Genomic DNA, 15,861 nt, shown 5'->3' on the forward strand with positions numbered 1-15,861 from the left:
TACAATTGACATACAATATTATATTACCGTGTTTCCCCAAAAATAATACCTAGCCGAACAATCAGCTCTAATGCATCTTTTGGAGCAAAAATTAATTTAAGACCCTGTCTTCTATTTCTTTTGTGCTTTTTGAAAAATATATTTGAATATTATATTATATTTTACTTATAGTAAAATAAGACCGGGTCTTATATTAATTTTTGCTCCAAAAGACGCATTAATTACAGGTGATGGTCTGGCTAGGTCTTATTTTCAGGGAAACACAGTATTATATTATATAAGACCCGGTTATTATATTATATTATACCCAGTATTACATAAGACCTGGTATTATATTATACTATATGTATTATACTATATTATATTATATTATATTATCCCCAGTCTTATATTATAGTAAAATAAGACCGGGTCTTATACTAATTTTTGCTCCAAAAGACTCATTAGAGCTGATTGTACGGCTAGGTCTTATTTTGGGGGAAACATGGTAGTTTCAAGTGTACAACATAGTGATTAGACATTTACATAACTTACGAAGTGATCACCCCAGGCAAGTAATTTTGAAGGCTTCTTTAACAAGTACATTTCTAGTAAGCTACAGTTGTTTATTTCTTTATATATCCCCTCCACATTTTGGCTCCACTGAGAAAAAGCATGAGCCAGTGACATCACATAAATACAGGAGCAGCAAATTCAAAATTATTTTATCAGACTAATTCATCTACAAGCATTAAGAAGCATATATACCATATTCATTACCATATTAGGGACAATAGGAAATATACAACTGTACTCCAAAATACATAATACACAAAAACAAATGAAAAGAGCATAGAATTCAAGAGTCAGCTTTAATTTGTCCGTAAATGACAATTAATTCAACATGAACTATATGCAAGCTCCTTCAACTATCTTGGTTTCAATTTCTCCACTAAAATGAAGCAGTTGTAATAACTCATACGATGCACTCCAACCACGGAAGTTTTTGACCTAAGATAGACAGTAAAGTATGTATTGCCCTTGTATATAGTCTGTTGCTGCACTCTTTCACCAGTAGGTGACGTTCCAACATTGGAAGGAGGTTGACAGTTTTCACAAGTCTTCACAGAGCAGCTGGCTGCTGATCAAGAGTGATTAAAGATAAAAAATTATATATAAGAGATTTTTAGTACCACTGGAGGTACTAACACGGGAAAGTAGGAGTTGCCTATATAATGGAGCCTCTGTTTCATGTATCTCAATTGAAAAATAAGATGTGCAATAAACACAAAACAAATGATAATGGGGAGGAGAGGAAGGTAGTGTAGGCACATTATTATTCCCTTAATACCACAGATTACTCCCAAATCCACAATTGTCTGAAACTAGAATCTAGGGATCTTACAATTCTGTGGAGCAGGGGACAGCAGTGACAAAAAGCACATGAAAAAATCAGAAACAAGATGAGGTAAAGTGTAAAAATTGTTGCCTGTAGCTAGCAAAAAAAAAAAAAAAAATGGCGAGGAGCACCCTTATAGGTTGCTGTTAAGAGCGAATCTATACTACCTTTTTGGAAAACCAACTGACAATAAAATTTAAGCTTCCACATATCTTGATCCAACAACCCCGATTAGAAATTCACGTCACGTGTACCTATACACAGTATATGTTACCATTAGCCATTTCTTTAAATTCCTCTGCATTGTTAAGATCTATGAAATAAGTAAAAGTTTTGTGCTTTTTTTCTTTGGGGGTAAAAAGTGGGTACTTACAAGCAAAACAACCTACTTGAAACAAATAAGAGTATTTTCAAAAAGCACAAAAGACATTGCGTGGCATGGGCATCTAATACAATAAGAACTGACAAATCAAAAGTTTCTAGTAACAGCTTGTGTAAACAAACCAAATGGGTAAGTGAGCCTAACTCCCCAAACTAAAAATTACACTTTTAAGTTCAGAGATAAGTGGTTTTGTTAAGTAATATATAAATCAATGTTTATTTTATTCTAATGCAAATTAGTGATTATTTCTTCTAATCTGCAATGCTGTTAATCCAAATCCCTAGTAACCTGTTGACATTTCAATCAACAATAAAAAGAGTCTTTGAAATTTAAACATTCATTAATTCTAAGACTCAAATTTACCACATTTTAGCATAGCTTAAAATCAGGATGCAGCTTAGATGAAGTTTTACTGCTTCTATTGGCAGGTGACCGTCCAAATACAGTGGTCACTACAAGCATGTGCTCAAAGTTGGTCTGAATTGTTCACAGTATTGTCATTTCACTGGAGTAAAGGGCAGTTGGTAGCACAGTGCTGAATTTAAATGATTAAACTATTCAAAAACGTTACATTGTAGTTGCATATTGAAACAAAAAGTAATAGCATGAAGAGACAGGAACCAAAATAGAGCAGCAGCTTAGAGACAGACCAGGATGAGATGGGGGGTGGGCTGTAGGAAAAAGTAAAGAAAAAAGGGAAGAACAACAGAAAACTTTCCAGAGAAGTATACTTCTACGTAAGTTTCAGTATGTTAAGGCGTTACATATAGATCCCAGAGATGCCCATTTTTCTTACTAACAGCAAACCCCAAAATATTTTTTTTCATTATTCAGCATGGTTCACTTCAGGATTATTGTATGCTTGAAAAAAATCAAAGCCAAGGGGCAGCCAGTTAGCTCAGGTGGTTAGAGCGCGGTGCTCTTAACAATAAGGTTGCTGGTTCCATCCCCACATGGGCCACTGTGAGCTGCGCCCTCCACAACTAGATTGAAACAACTACTTGACTTGGAGCTGATAGGTCCTGGAAAAACACACTTTAAATAAATAAATAAATAAATAAATAAATAAAGCAAAATCAGGTTTACTCATGATCTATATATTACAGTATGGTTCACATTTCATTCTTCCAGACATTATGAAGACCCAAACACAAAGGAAGAAGCACAAAATCACTAGGAAACTATTCTGTACAACAAGTACAATCCTACAAATTTAGAATTATAACTGACAGGCATTTGGATCAACTTTTTAAAATTATGTGAATTAGTCTTTTTCCTCTTTACTCCTTTTTCCCAACTTGAAGCCTGACTCAGCATAGAAAGGAAATGCAAAGCCCTAACTATGTATTCAACAAATATTTTAAAAATGCAGCACTTTAAATTTCTGTTGAGAGGATAATGGCCTTACTCATGGTACAATCATTACAGAAATCTGAACTTTCTCATTTTCTATGGTCATTCTGTAATACACTATTGAGGTTTGTTTGTGTTTTTTTTAAAATCAATGTATTTGGGTCCTGTGCCAACTATAATAATAGTGACATTTGTACAGGATTTTTGGTTTACAGAACACTTCTACAGGCATTATCTACTTCACTTACCAGTTTTCAATCAACATTGTCTTTTAAAAACGGGGGGAGGGGGCGAATGTTCACTTAACCAAGATCAGCACTCATCACTTTCCCTAAAAAGTCAAGCATGAAGTGACTTTATATCAAAAAGGAATGACAGGCAGACAGCACCATCTTTCAAGGGTCTACTTTCCAAAAATTAATTTGAAATCCGGTGTACTTGAAATACATCCTTCCATAAGAAAAATAGTGACTAGGCTCCCAAGATGGCCCACAAATGATCCTTTTTACTCCCACAATTAAGCTGAATTACAGTTCATGTTACATTAACCTGGGTAATGGGGCAGGTAGCCAGGTGACCAAACTTCTACTTCCTCTATCCACTTCTGAACTATTAATATTCCCCAACCTCTACTTCTTCTGCTCACCTCTTAATTGTCCATTTTCTCCAGGCTTCTCTCTTTGTAACATCGCCAGAGGCCAAGGACGGCACTACTGGCCCATCTACAGTGGCAACTCCCTACCAATCACACTTATAGCTGATTTTAGTTGGTCACACGAGCGCCAGACCAACATCCAGACTCAAACATCTATCATACATGTTTGCATACAGTTAAAATTCAATTTTATCTTTCTTCCCAAACACTTGCCCTACCACCACCACCACCAATTTCCTGTACTCTAATGAATACAATTGGCCTAAAACCCCATGCCAGGAATTTGGAAGTTACCCTACACTCTTTCCTAAGCCACACCTACGTCCACCTGGGTAGTGAGTCATCATTTCTACCTGTCTCTAATCCGCCTCACCATGCCCTATGTCCACTGGCACTGCCTCAACTCAGGCCCTCATCCCCTGTCAGACCTCATTCAAATCAACAAACAAACCAGGTATGATCATTTCTTTCTCTCCTTAAAATGTCAATAGCTTCCCATTGTCTGCAGCAGGATTTCCCAAATGGGTAAGAATCCTTCCAAAATAAATTTTTTTTTGTTTTTTTGTTTATTGCGGTGACAATTGTTAGTAAAATTACATAGATTTCAGGTGTACAATTCTGTATTACATCATCTATAAGTCCCATTGTGTGTTCACCACCCAGAGAAAAAAAAAATTTAAAGGCATTTAAAATTGCTGTCATAAATTGAAAAAAAAAATACTGGATTAAACCAAGTTATGCAGTCCTCTCACTAGCAAGACTTTGAAAAGCCTTACCATTCCACTACCAAGAGGAACTGGAGTAGAAGTGAGGCCCAGTTGGGCTCCAAGGACAAAGTTGCAACTAATTGGCAGCCATGCTAAGTCCTTCCAAATCTGGCCCTGCTTGGGTATCAACACCACGTGCCATTCGCCAGCGGTTAGCGTTCACCTCACAAACAGTACATCTCATCTATATAGAACACCATTTGTGATGCCTGCAAGAGCCTCCTGTTTCCTGACTCCACTCCTGTCTGTTACTCTGTCTGCCAGCAACGCCCTTTCCTAACTCATTCTGCTGAAGAGCTCCTACTAATCCTTCCAGACCCTGGTCGTTACCTTCCCTACTAAACTCTGACTGTCCCTTCTACCTTCCAGCAAAGGACTTTTTCCACGTTTGTCCTTCTTCCATTATGCGGCAGAAAACGTTTTCCACAATACTGGACATACAGACTAAACGCTTCGAAGACTGGGAACCAGGCCAGCACCCAGCAATGCGGCTGAATGAACGAGACAGGGCAAGACGGGGTAAAATTCTATTTCTGTGGGGAAACTTTGACAACTAAGTACATTTTGTCTTTGGTGTGCTCGCACACCTCAAGCCTATGCTCGTGTCCTGACTCCCCATGATCTGCTCCCCAGGCCCCTTGGTGACCTCACCTAACCCTGTGTAAACACCACCACAGAGCTATGCTCCTAACTATCAACTACTTCCTCTTCCTCTCAGGCAAGATCACTCTGTTCAGAAGTTAATACATAAATGAATTATAGCTTCTTAAAGCTGACAAATCTAAGATAAATCTCTAAGTAACAAAATTTTAAAAAGTACGGAGATGTGGGGAGTGGGCATTCCCGTTCTACCACTCAAAGGTTGGCCGGTACAAGTCTGGAAGTCTCCCTGACTGGGCTTGCCTGAGGGGTTCCCCTTCTTCACTTCATCCACTCCTGCCCGGCAGCAGTGGGCACCACTGGCAGAGACAGAGGTAGCACTGGGTGCCACCGCAGTCCTGGGTGTCACCTTTCCTGGACCGAAAGCCTTTGTTTGCTTTAGAGACCATTCATGGTTAATTTTTCATTACTATGGACAGAAAGTCTCAGCAACATGTTCACCTATAAACTTAAAACACCACTTTTATCCTGGCCAAGTAGCAACTTGAAATCTAACCCCAGACCACTACTTGATTTAGGAAAAGGCAAACTAATTGAGAAAACCAAGATGTTGACCAAGTATCCTAATATTTTGAAATAAGTTTATAAATAAATTAGCATTCTAGCAAGAATCACCACTTGTGATTTCATAAAAAGTCATTTGTTATGATGTCACTGTCTACATGTGCCAAGTACTGAGCTAAATGCTGGAGATGACATAGATTAAATTTCTAACCTCAGGGAGCCAATTCTAGTAGATGAATCCAGCAAGTAAGCAAACATAGATCAAACAAAGTAGTTGAGTGCCACAGTACAGTAGGTGTCATGGGAGCAGGGAGGGGAACAGGAGGGAAAGGAGGATAGAAGAGACTTCAAAGAAGAACTGTCCCTTGATCTAAGACCTGAAGGGTGTTAAGTTCATCAAGCAAACAAGCAGTCAAAAGAGGAGAAATAACGGGAATGGAATCCAAGCAGAGGTAAGGCCGTATGCAGAAGTACTAACATGAGGAATCCTAGAAAATATCAGGAATACAAGTTACTTAAACTGGCTGGAGCACAGGGTGGCCTCTGGGGAATGGCTGGAAATGGGGGGGGGGGGGGGATGAGACAATCAGATTATTATGAGGGCCTTGTTTGACATGATAAAGATACAGATGAACTTATATGTAATGGAGTCTGAAAGAGACCCCAGGCCACGCAAAGGGCCACATGCCGAAGAACACAGTGTGAATGACGCCCTCTGGACTCGTGCGATGCAGCAGCGTGGGTTCGCCTGCCAGACGGTTTATCTCTAAGATGGCAGAACGCATTCATCAATGTAGACTCAGTATCTAGCCCTGAGCGTGGCACATACAGGAACTAAAAAAGCACTGAACAGTTAGATGTGCCAACACAATCCTAAAGGCATAACCGAGAGGCGCTCGCCACGCCCCGTAGGATCACACTCTCACGCGCTACAGTAACTGGGAATTGCCACAGCTTGCAACAAAACGTGAGAGGCATTCACAGTGGGCTGCACCAGAGACAAGAAAGGATTTAGAGGAAAAACACATTAAGATGCTTTTGAACCTGACTAAATGAAGCCGTTTATTCTATTCTTCTTCTCACCAAAAACTTAACAGAAAACAGCCAGAGGTTACCTCAAAATTATTCATCAACTGACTCTTAGGCTGTGGTGATAACTATAAAAAGCACATTTTCATATCAAAAGGACCTAGGAAATAAAAATTTAAATTTATTTTAACTAAGAATTTGCTAGGTTAGTCTAGTCTTTCAAATAATTAAGTGCTCCAAACAAAATCAAGCTACTTACCTGTAGTACTTTACATTTTACATAGTAAATTAAATTATGTTATTATAGTTGCCATGTAAAATAAGGATTCCACCTCTTACTTAGGAAATAAGGAAAAAGAATTTTTAGAGAGAAACTTTAGGGAATCATGGACAAAAAATAATTATAAATGAGGTTTAAAAATTGATGGCTTAAAAAGGCATAATCTAGAGATGTATGAAAAATCTTCAGTCTATGAAGGACCAGTAATCTATGTTTAAAGAAATTAAATCAAAGGCCACAGAAGTAAAATTTCAAGTCTCCTTTTTAAAGAAAAGATGTAGACACATTTCACTAATCAGTATTTTCAATGAAAATACGGCACATAAAATCCTATTAAATACATACAATTAAACATGTTCTTTAATTTTACAACGTAGCCAGGGAGAAAGACAATGGGTAAGTAACAGTAACAGAGGATGGGGAAAGACTGCTGCACACACGCCCAGAGACACAGAGAGAAAGACAAAAATATACATAAAATGTACACTAGAGCTACATGAGATTAACATCTTGAGCTTTTTAGGATGTTGTTATCAAAGATACAAAATCACGGATTTTTGCTCTGAAAAGCCTGAATATAACACCATGTTATCATTGCCTGCTGTTCCACTTTAGGAAGAAAAAACAAGAAAAACAATAGCAATCCTCAATCATGTCTCCCCACAAACACACTTCTCTCTCTCTCTGACTCTGTCTCTGTCTCTTTCTTGGTTTTCAATATGTTAAATATTACTAACAAATAATAGTAAGTTACCATTTACTGAGCCTTTTATCCTCACAATACTCAGCTATATTTTCTTACCTCCATTCAGCAAATGAAGAAACTAAAAAAGGTTAAGTGACTTGACCCAGTCTGCAGAGCTATTAAGTGATGAGGTTGGAATTCAAAATGACTGGTATATGGCTCTGAAGTCCACATTTTAACCCATACACCAGGCCTTCCTCCCAGGGCATCTTTAGCCACCATTAGGTTTTTTTTTAAAGACTGGTGTTTTCTTACTGTGCTATCCCAAAAGTGATGTTTAGTTTCAGACACTTTAAATTTCATGAAAAATATTAACAACTTATATAGTTCTTTTAAAATAATGCAGATTTTGCTAAGGAAGACATTAACTCTTAAAAACACTGAAAGTAGCTGAGTATTAACCCAGAATTATACAAGTACCAAGGGTCCCCCAATATTCCCAACTTTATTACTTAGCCTTTTAATTAAGCTACATTTTTTGCATGGTATAACTCTGGGGATATAGCAGATTTTCATAAATATCAAATTTCTTTCTCTATTATTCACACTGTGGAGTCACATCATATATGCATTTAATTATATCCATTCAACTACCTGTGCTGCGGGAAAAAAGAAAAACAAGAGAAAAAATACTTTCCATAATGGTGGTAGGACGCCTGCCCTTGCACCCTTGTACCAGAGCAAGCACGCAATGGGGACGATAAAGCTGCTCTTCCTCAATGTAAAGTCCCATTCACCTGTCAAATGATACCCCATATAGCTGATTATAATGCAGCTCACCAAAAAAAGTAACCTGTTCTAAAAGCTGGAGGGAAAACTGGCTGTTGGAATTGAAAAATATGTCAGTTAACCAGTTTTCAAACTGGTGCCTTCCTAAAGGACTTTTTCAAGAGTAATTCTGACAAGATTTTTACCTGAAGTGAGAATTTAGGTCCAAAGCCCCCACATTAAAAGGTGATTTGACTTTACTTAGCTCTTTAGATCAGAAAGAATAAGAAACCAAATCATTTGTCTTTTACATCAAAATAAGTTAATAACTAATGCATTTTTCATCCTATTTCACAAGTGACAAAAAACAATATAGGAATGCTGTAAAGAAGCCATGCTAGACACGTACGAGGTGTGATAAAAAAACTCAATGTTTAAATAAAAAAATGTTATTACAGTAAAAAACACATTGCCATTACCCCCCCCCCACCCCAATACTCCCACTTACTTCAAATACACTTACTCCATCGTTCCTGTCACTTTCTGAAACAGTTCTGGAAGTCCTCTTTAGTGTCTAATTGCACTGCCATGGCTGCCTTGATGTCCTAAATCATTTGGACTTTGGGGAAGAGCCAGAAGTCTCATGGTGCCTGATCCAGTGAATAAGGTGGAGGAGGACACATCTTAATGTTTTTATTTGACAAAAATTGCCGTATACCAAAAGCAGTCTGTGACACAGCGCATTGTCATGATGGAGGATGATTTAGGGCACACTTTAAAACACACCTTCTCTCAACCGTAGCTCACACCCGACTGCACCGAACAAGTTGAAACCTGTCACACACTGTTACTAAGGTTTGACGTGCCACTTCCTGCATTGAAGATCTCTACCTTTCCGTTGGATGGCACTCGGCAGCAGTATGTTTTGATCATAACAGAAAGGCTCAGTGTCCCACATCGCTTCTGGTACAATTTCTGTCAAATAAAAACATTATGGTGTGTCCTCATCCACCTTATTCACTGGATCTGGTAACGTGCGACGTCTGGCTCTTCCCCAAAGTCAAAACGACCATGAAAGGTAAACATTTTGAATCAATTCAGGACATCGAGGCAGCCACGACAGTGCAACTAAAGACACTCACGAAAGAGGACTTCCAGAACTGCTACAGAAAGTGGCAAGAACAATGGGATCAGTGTGTTTGAAACGAGGGGGAGGGTTTTGAGGGGTAATGTATCTTTTATTGTAATAATTTTTAAAAAAAATTTCAACATTCACTGTATTTTTTGATCATACCTCATATGTGGGAGCTAATTCCATGACTCATTTTAAAATATACTAAAAAATGTGATAGAAGCTTGTCAAGTAATCAAAAAGCAACCCTTAAAAGTTGTTTCTCAGTAGGAAAAAACACACACTTAGTTTTGACATGTGCCATTACTGCAGCACAAAATAAAGGCCAGGATGAAAAGAATACCCAACTAAGAGAAATCTCCTAACCCCACATACTTTGGTAGCATCACTTACCTCTCCAGATACCAGTTTCCTTTTCTGTAAAAAGAAGGGACTGATCTATGCCTTATGAACATTCAGCATTATTATTTTCTAATCTCATACCTCTTTATTTCAGTGTCCAATTCACAAATTCCTTTGTGAAAATAAGGAAACTAAATAAAATACGAGTCAATCTAGCTTATCACTGAGGTAGAACTGTCTTTCACACAACCCAATAACATTATAAACATTTTTATTTAAAATTTCTGAGAAAGATTTTACAGAAATCAGCAAGTTCTACATCATGTAATCAAGAAATTCTACTTTACAGTTAACTCACTTTTCCCAGAAATTTAATTTCTTACTTAACTAGTATCTGAGTGCTAATAGATCACTTAAATGCAAGATCCAAAGGAAGTGAAAGTCAACAAAAGAGAGAAATTTTGATTAAAAGATTAATTAGAATACAACTTAATTCATCCCATCTCACACACATAAATAGACTCAAGTATCGGATACTTCCTCCTGCATCCTCAGTTCATACTCGTATTGGTAGCCTTTGGCAATAGGAAGAGGTAAAAGATAAATTTCCACTTAGACTTTCAAAGGAACATGCCTCGGAGGCGCCGTTTCCATACGTCTACACAGCCTTTTTCCATGGGGAGACAACTTGTGGTACATACGTCTTTTTTATATTTGGGAGTCTTAACGTTTGCTATTTAGCTGTTTTACCATCTCAGTCCTAGCAAAGGCACCAGGATGAGCCTTTGAGTCAAGGATGTTACTAGATCTGGTGTTGGGCTAGTTCTTTGGAGAACTGTTCCATGGAAACTTCACCAATCCCCATCCTCAACTTTACTCATTCTCAGTTATTTGGTTATTTGAGTAGTTGTCCCTTTCCTGCATTCCATTTTTCTCCTGCATATCATTAACTCACTATTATAATAACGATCGTTTTCTCCAATTACCATTTTTCATGACATTTCACATTACTTCTATTTTTAATCTTACTAATATAAATGTTTTTAGCACATAATTTTTGCAATCATTACCATTAACTTCAGGACGTTCTATCTTATAAATACCACCTGTTTTTCTCCAGATTAAATAAGCCTAGAACCTTTTACACATTTTAACCTAAATCTCAAAATATGTGCCCCAATTCTGATCTTATTTCTCTACTATCAAAATAGAAAGATCAACAAAATTCAAGTTAGACTCTAATATTATATCCTTGCTTCTTGTATGTTTCCTGGACTAGTTAGGTGAGTTAATTAGAACATGGTTTTGATGACTTCAAATTTACTGTCTCCGTAGGCCAGTTAGCTTTATTGCACAAACTATGCTCCAAAACCAAAGACTAAATCCTGTCAGCTATCTCTTGGATTCAAATTTAACCAGATGAGCTATATGGCACATTCAGAATACATTCCATCACTGGAACAAACATTCTGGTGACCTATCAGGTAGATGTCACACACTACTGTATCTTCTTTTAGCATATCACTGTGAATTGTTTCAAGAGTTTTAAGACTGTTATCTTTAATAAGTGATAAGCTGCTAACTCTTATTCAACTTAGGTCTATTCACAAGGTCTCCCACTTAGTACTTGCATAGCTAATTTAGGTTACTGAGTACACCAGTAAACAGGACCCAGCTTTACATAAACCAAGGAATCAAGATCATTTTGAAATTCTATTTCTGTCTTCCAAGATTTTAGAAATTACAACCACCTAATTGTCATTCACAAGCATCAAGTTCTTATTTCCACCAACACCCAGACAACAGGGAAAAAATACAGAACAAAGACAGTTTCCCAGAATGCCCATATCACTGATCATAACTCATCTCGTAGGACTGCTATTAATCTTAGGAATAAAGTATATTCACATTTTAAAACCTTATGTGCATAGTGGTTGCAAAACCACAATGCTATACAAGCACAGCTTGATTCAGTAAGTGGAATGGAAGAGTGAAAGGAACTATGTATTATGTGCCAGGAAGAGTGGTACTTTTTCTTTATATGTTCTCAGCTAATCCTCAAAACTCTGAGGTAGTAGTCTTTGTTAACTTGGAAAAAAAAGGCGGAAGAAGAACAGAAAAGTCAAGCAACTTACAGTGTAAGGGACTTTGATGACAGCCAGAATCCTAGCTCTGTTACTGTATGAGAAGAGGTTTCTACTTCTAGGTTTAGCTGTATGTGACCAAGTTAGCTGTATGTGACTCTGGGCAACTTAACATCTCGGAACTTCACTTTCCTCATCTGTAAAATGGAGTTTAAATGAGACACTTCATGTCAAAGCCTAGTATACAGTAAGCTTACTCAGTAACTATTAGCATTGGTCAGAGTCAAACAACTAGTTAAGAAAGTCAGAAATCAAACTCAGGTCTGATTCTCCATGCTTTTTCTACTACAGTATGCTATAGCTGCCAACCCACAATTATCCACATTCTTGAAACATGACAAAGATGGGAAACTGATATTACCTAAGTGAGATAACTATTAAGAGCTAATTAAACCAACAGAAGTATTTTAGCTCTAATATTTAATAAGCAGAACCAAGCAGAAATTTCATCAGAAGATGGATACTACTTAGACATTCAGGGTTATAGAGCTTTGTTCTGATTACTATAAAACTATTTTCCTATGTAGGAATTTATCCAATTTATCTCAAATCACTTGTAATTAAAACTTAATTACCAGAAGTACCCCAAATAAAACTTCCTGGCTGGCCTGCACAAAGAAATCAGCCCTTCTACTACATAATTTGAACACTGCATCAAATTGAGGACTCGGCTTTATTTTCAAAATAAACTGCTACTTAATATTCTATTTAGGGGGCAGCCGGTTAGCTCAGTTGGTTAGAGCAAGGTGCTCTTAACCACAAGGTTCCCAGTTCAATCCCCACATGGGCCACTATGAGCTGCGCCCTCCACAACTAGATTGAAACAACTACTTGACTTGGAGTGGATGGGTCCTGGAAAAACACAAATAAATAAAACCTAAAAAATATATATTTTATTTATATATAACTGTACTACTTATAAATTGAGGCAACCAAACAGTGTCATCACTTTTCCTACCCAATCCCCTGACCAAAAACAAGCTTTGTCGTTCTAACAATGTTCAAAAATCTCACTTAACCATCTCACCTCACCTAATGGTGGATATCGCAAAAGCAACAATAGTAGCAAAAGTAAATTTCCATAACCATTATTAATAATAGGCTTACTATTTCAAACAACTTCCAGGAACTGATTTGCCTTAAAAAAGGGGTTGCTAAACCAGAATGAGGTACCTACATACATATTTTGGCAACTGTAGCCTATTCCTTTTGAGAAAAGAATGCTACTTATATTCGAGTGAAACAAAATTAATAAATGTGCCTTGGTAGAGAGGCTGAGTTCTAACCAAAGGTAGAGCATGTAAATGTCCTTCAAAGGACAAATCGCCTTTAACTTTAGCTACAAAGCCTTTAGAAGATAGTGTTCATTTTGTAATAATCTTTTACGTTCCTGCATTTTAGATTTTTTTTAAATTCTAACTTCTGACTCATAGATCTGAAATAGTCATTACATATACTAGTGTTCTCATTTAGCTCAGAACCCTATGTAGGAAACATTGGTTTCTGTTTCTAGGTTTACTACTCCATACCCATTCATTTTGCACTAATATAACCACTAAATATAGCTCTAAGACACTGATGATTAAAAGTAGTTAATTATGTTAGTGATTCATACCTCCTATGTCCAGATACCAAGATCCAAGGATGTTCTGTCAGATCTATGAGAAGAGGAAACGATAAACACCTGTCAAAAAAGCTTTCCAAACTGGGAAGCTACTGTCAATCCTCAATCTGATTCACTCGCTACCCACCGTCCGGTGGGGGGGGGGGGGGGGAGGAAAGAGAGATCATACATCGACCAGAACCTAACTTTGTGAAGGGAATGAGCAGAAGCAAAGGCCATAAAGAGAGTAGACACCTAAGAATTAGAGGAAAGGGGCCTGGTTTTTCTAGCCCTCGTTATGAGTCAAAGTGAGAGGCCTTAATGAAGCAGTTAGAAGTCACTTTTCCTCTCTGGGCCTTAGTTTATCTGTAAAGTGCGGTGACTGGCAAGGAGCTCTACCGTTCCACGGCTACCGGCGCACTCGATTCCTTCAGTCAGCACCCGCAGAAACCCATCAAATGACCTGCCAGCATCCCTACCTTCAACCACACCATCTCCCGGACTTTCTACACGGGCTGGTGCAACATCCCTCTCCCAACACAAGGAACACAAGGAGAAGAAGCCCCGACACAAGGGACGTGTCCAAACCAGGCCTTCACACCCACAACGTGGATCGCTCCTTCTCGCCTCACCTGTCCTAGGAGACATTCCGTAGTCTCATAGCGCCCCTCTACACCCCCCACACCCCTCCCCCGAAATGATGCCCCATTCTGGCCCGCGGAGGCCGAACACAAGCTCACCTGGTACCCACCACCCCGACAATACCGTTCGCCTCCTCCAAACTCCCCCCACCACCACCACCCGCTCCATGCCCCGCTAACCCTGCCCTCCAGCGCCCCGAGAAAGCCCGGGCCACTCACCGGCCGCCGCTGCCGCCGCGCCGTCTCCTCCGCGGCCTCCAGGCCGGAGCACCCCAAAGGCCACCCACGGGGGGCCGGGGCCGCGGCCCGCCGCTGTCGCCGCCGCCGCCGCCGCCTAGCCTCAGCCCAGCCCCATCGCCCTCGACAGGCGCCGGCGGCCGCGGGTCGCTCGGGCTCAAGGAGCCGCCGCCGCCGCCGCCGTCGCCGCGCGCTGCGGCTGGGGTGAGAGGAGGGAGGCGCCGCGGCGGGGCCCGGGCCGAGCCCGGCGCTAGGGTGTCCGCGCGCTCCTCCCGCCTGCGGCGGCGGCGTGCAGCCGGACAGAGCGAGAACAAGGGAGGGCGGCAGTGGGAGGCGGGCAGGGGAGGGGGGCGGTCTGCAATCCGAAACGGCTTCCCCCCGCCAGCTACGTAGCGAACCCCCCTCCCCTCCGCGGTGGCGCCCAGATCTAGCTGCGGGGACAGCCGACAGGCGGGCGGTAGAGCGCGCCGCAAGCTCGGGACTCCCGCGCCGGATGTGAGGTCACGTGGTTGCCTCATCCCAGCGCAGAGGGCGGAGGGGCGCAAAGGGGACGACGGGAGGGGCGGGACCATACGGTGGGCGGGGCGATGTGACAGGCCCCGCCCACCCCTCGCCTTTTTAGCCCCCCCCCTCCGCCCAAGCGACTGAAGAAAAGACTGCATTTGGGAGGGCACTCTAAAAAGAGTTAAGTGTTAGGGACGGGGTTACTAACGGAAGACGGCTTTTTTTCCTTTGGCGGGAGGAAGTGGAATATGCCACTCTGGCCGTGCAAAGACAAGATGATAATCCAAATCCCTGTTTTATGAACAGGGAAACTGAGGCTCAATAAGGACCCTAGACTAGACTTGCCCGGAGTCAAGGTCACAGAGGAAGCTTGTGCTAGAATGATGGAGAGGAAGCCAGATCTTAGCTCCCAATCCAGGTCTCTTTTATTCCTTAACAGCACCCCATGCCTTCCAAACACAAACAAAAAACTACTATAATTCTCATCTGACAACTGGTTCGGCGCGCCCTGCCTCGGGCGGAGGACTGGGAGGCGTACCAAGTGACAGATCCCCATGCCCACTCCCCCCTCCCCTGCGGGAAGGAGTTTCTTCAAACAGTGCTGGATGCAAATTAAATACTTCCCTCCGCAGAAGGTTTATCTCCCAGCAGAGCCCCGGCCGGATATACAAATCGCGAGTTTGGTTTTCGCCGCGTCCCTTCTGCGACGCGAGAGCGCACTCTGTCACCTGCTGTCTCGGCCTTGGGCCATCTTTCCGCCCTAAGTCTGCTTCGCCCGCGCTTGTGAGACCCGGCGA

At 40.5% G+C, this 15,861-nt stretch overlaps 1 protein-coding gene across 5 annotated transcripts in view; it reads right to left on the reverse strand.

Moving 5' to 3' along the window:
* The window catches only part of ATP13A3 (ATPase 13A3), a 78,622-nt gene extending 63,947 nt beyond the window's left edge, over positions 1-14,675 (reverse strand). For 3 of the 5 annotated variants that reach the window (XM_074329650.1, XM_019723306.2, XM_019723285.2), the window contains exons 1-2: positions 14,543-14,638; positions 13,695-13,737 (exon numbers count right to left, since the gene is read on the reverse strand). The gene's annotated coding sequence lies outside the window, so the exon portion shown is untranslated. Of the gene's footprint in view, positions 1-12,070; positions 12,213-13,694; positions 13,738-14,542 lie in introns of those variants that run through there. The other 2 variants (XM_019723300.2, XM_019723293.2) reach the window with 2 other exon arrangements.
* Positions 14,676-15,861: the final 1,186 nt, after the last annotated feature.

Source organism: Rhinolophus sinicus, linkage group LG01 (assembly GCF_036562045.2).
Source record: "Rhinolophus sinicus isolate RSC01 linkage group LG01, ASM3656204v1, whole genome shotgun sequence".
Taxonomy (NCBI): Eukaryota; Metazoa; Chordata; class Mammalia; order Chiroptera; family Rhinolophidae; genus Rhinolophus; species Rhinolophus sinicus.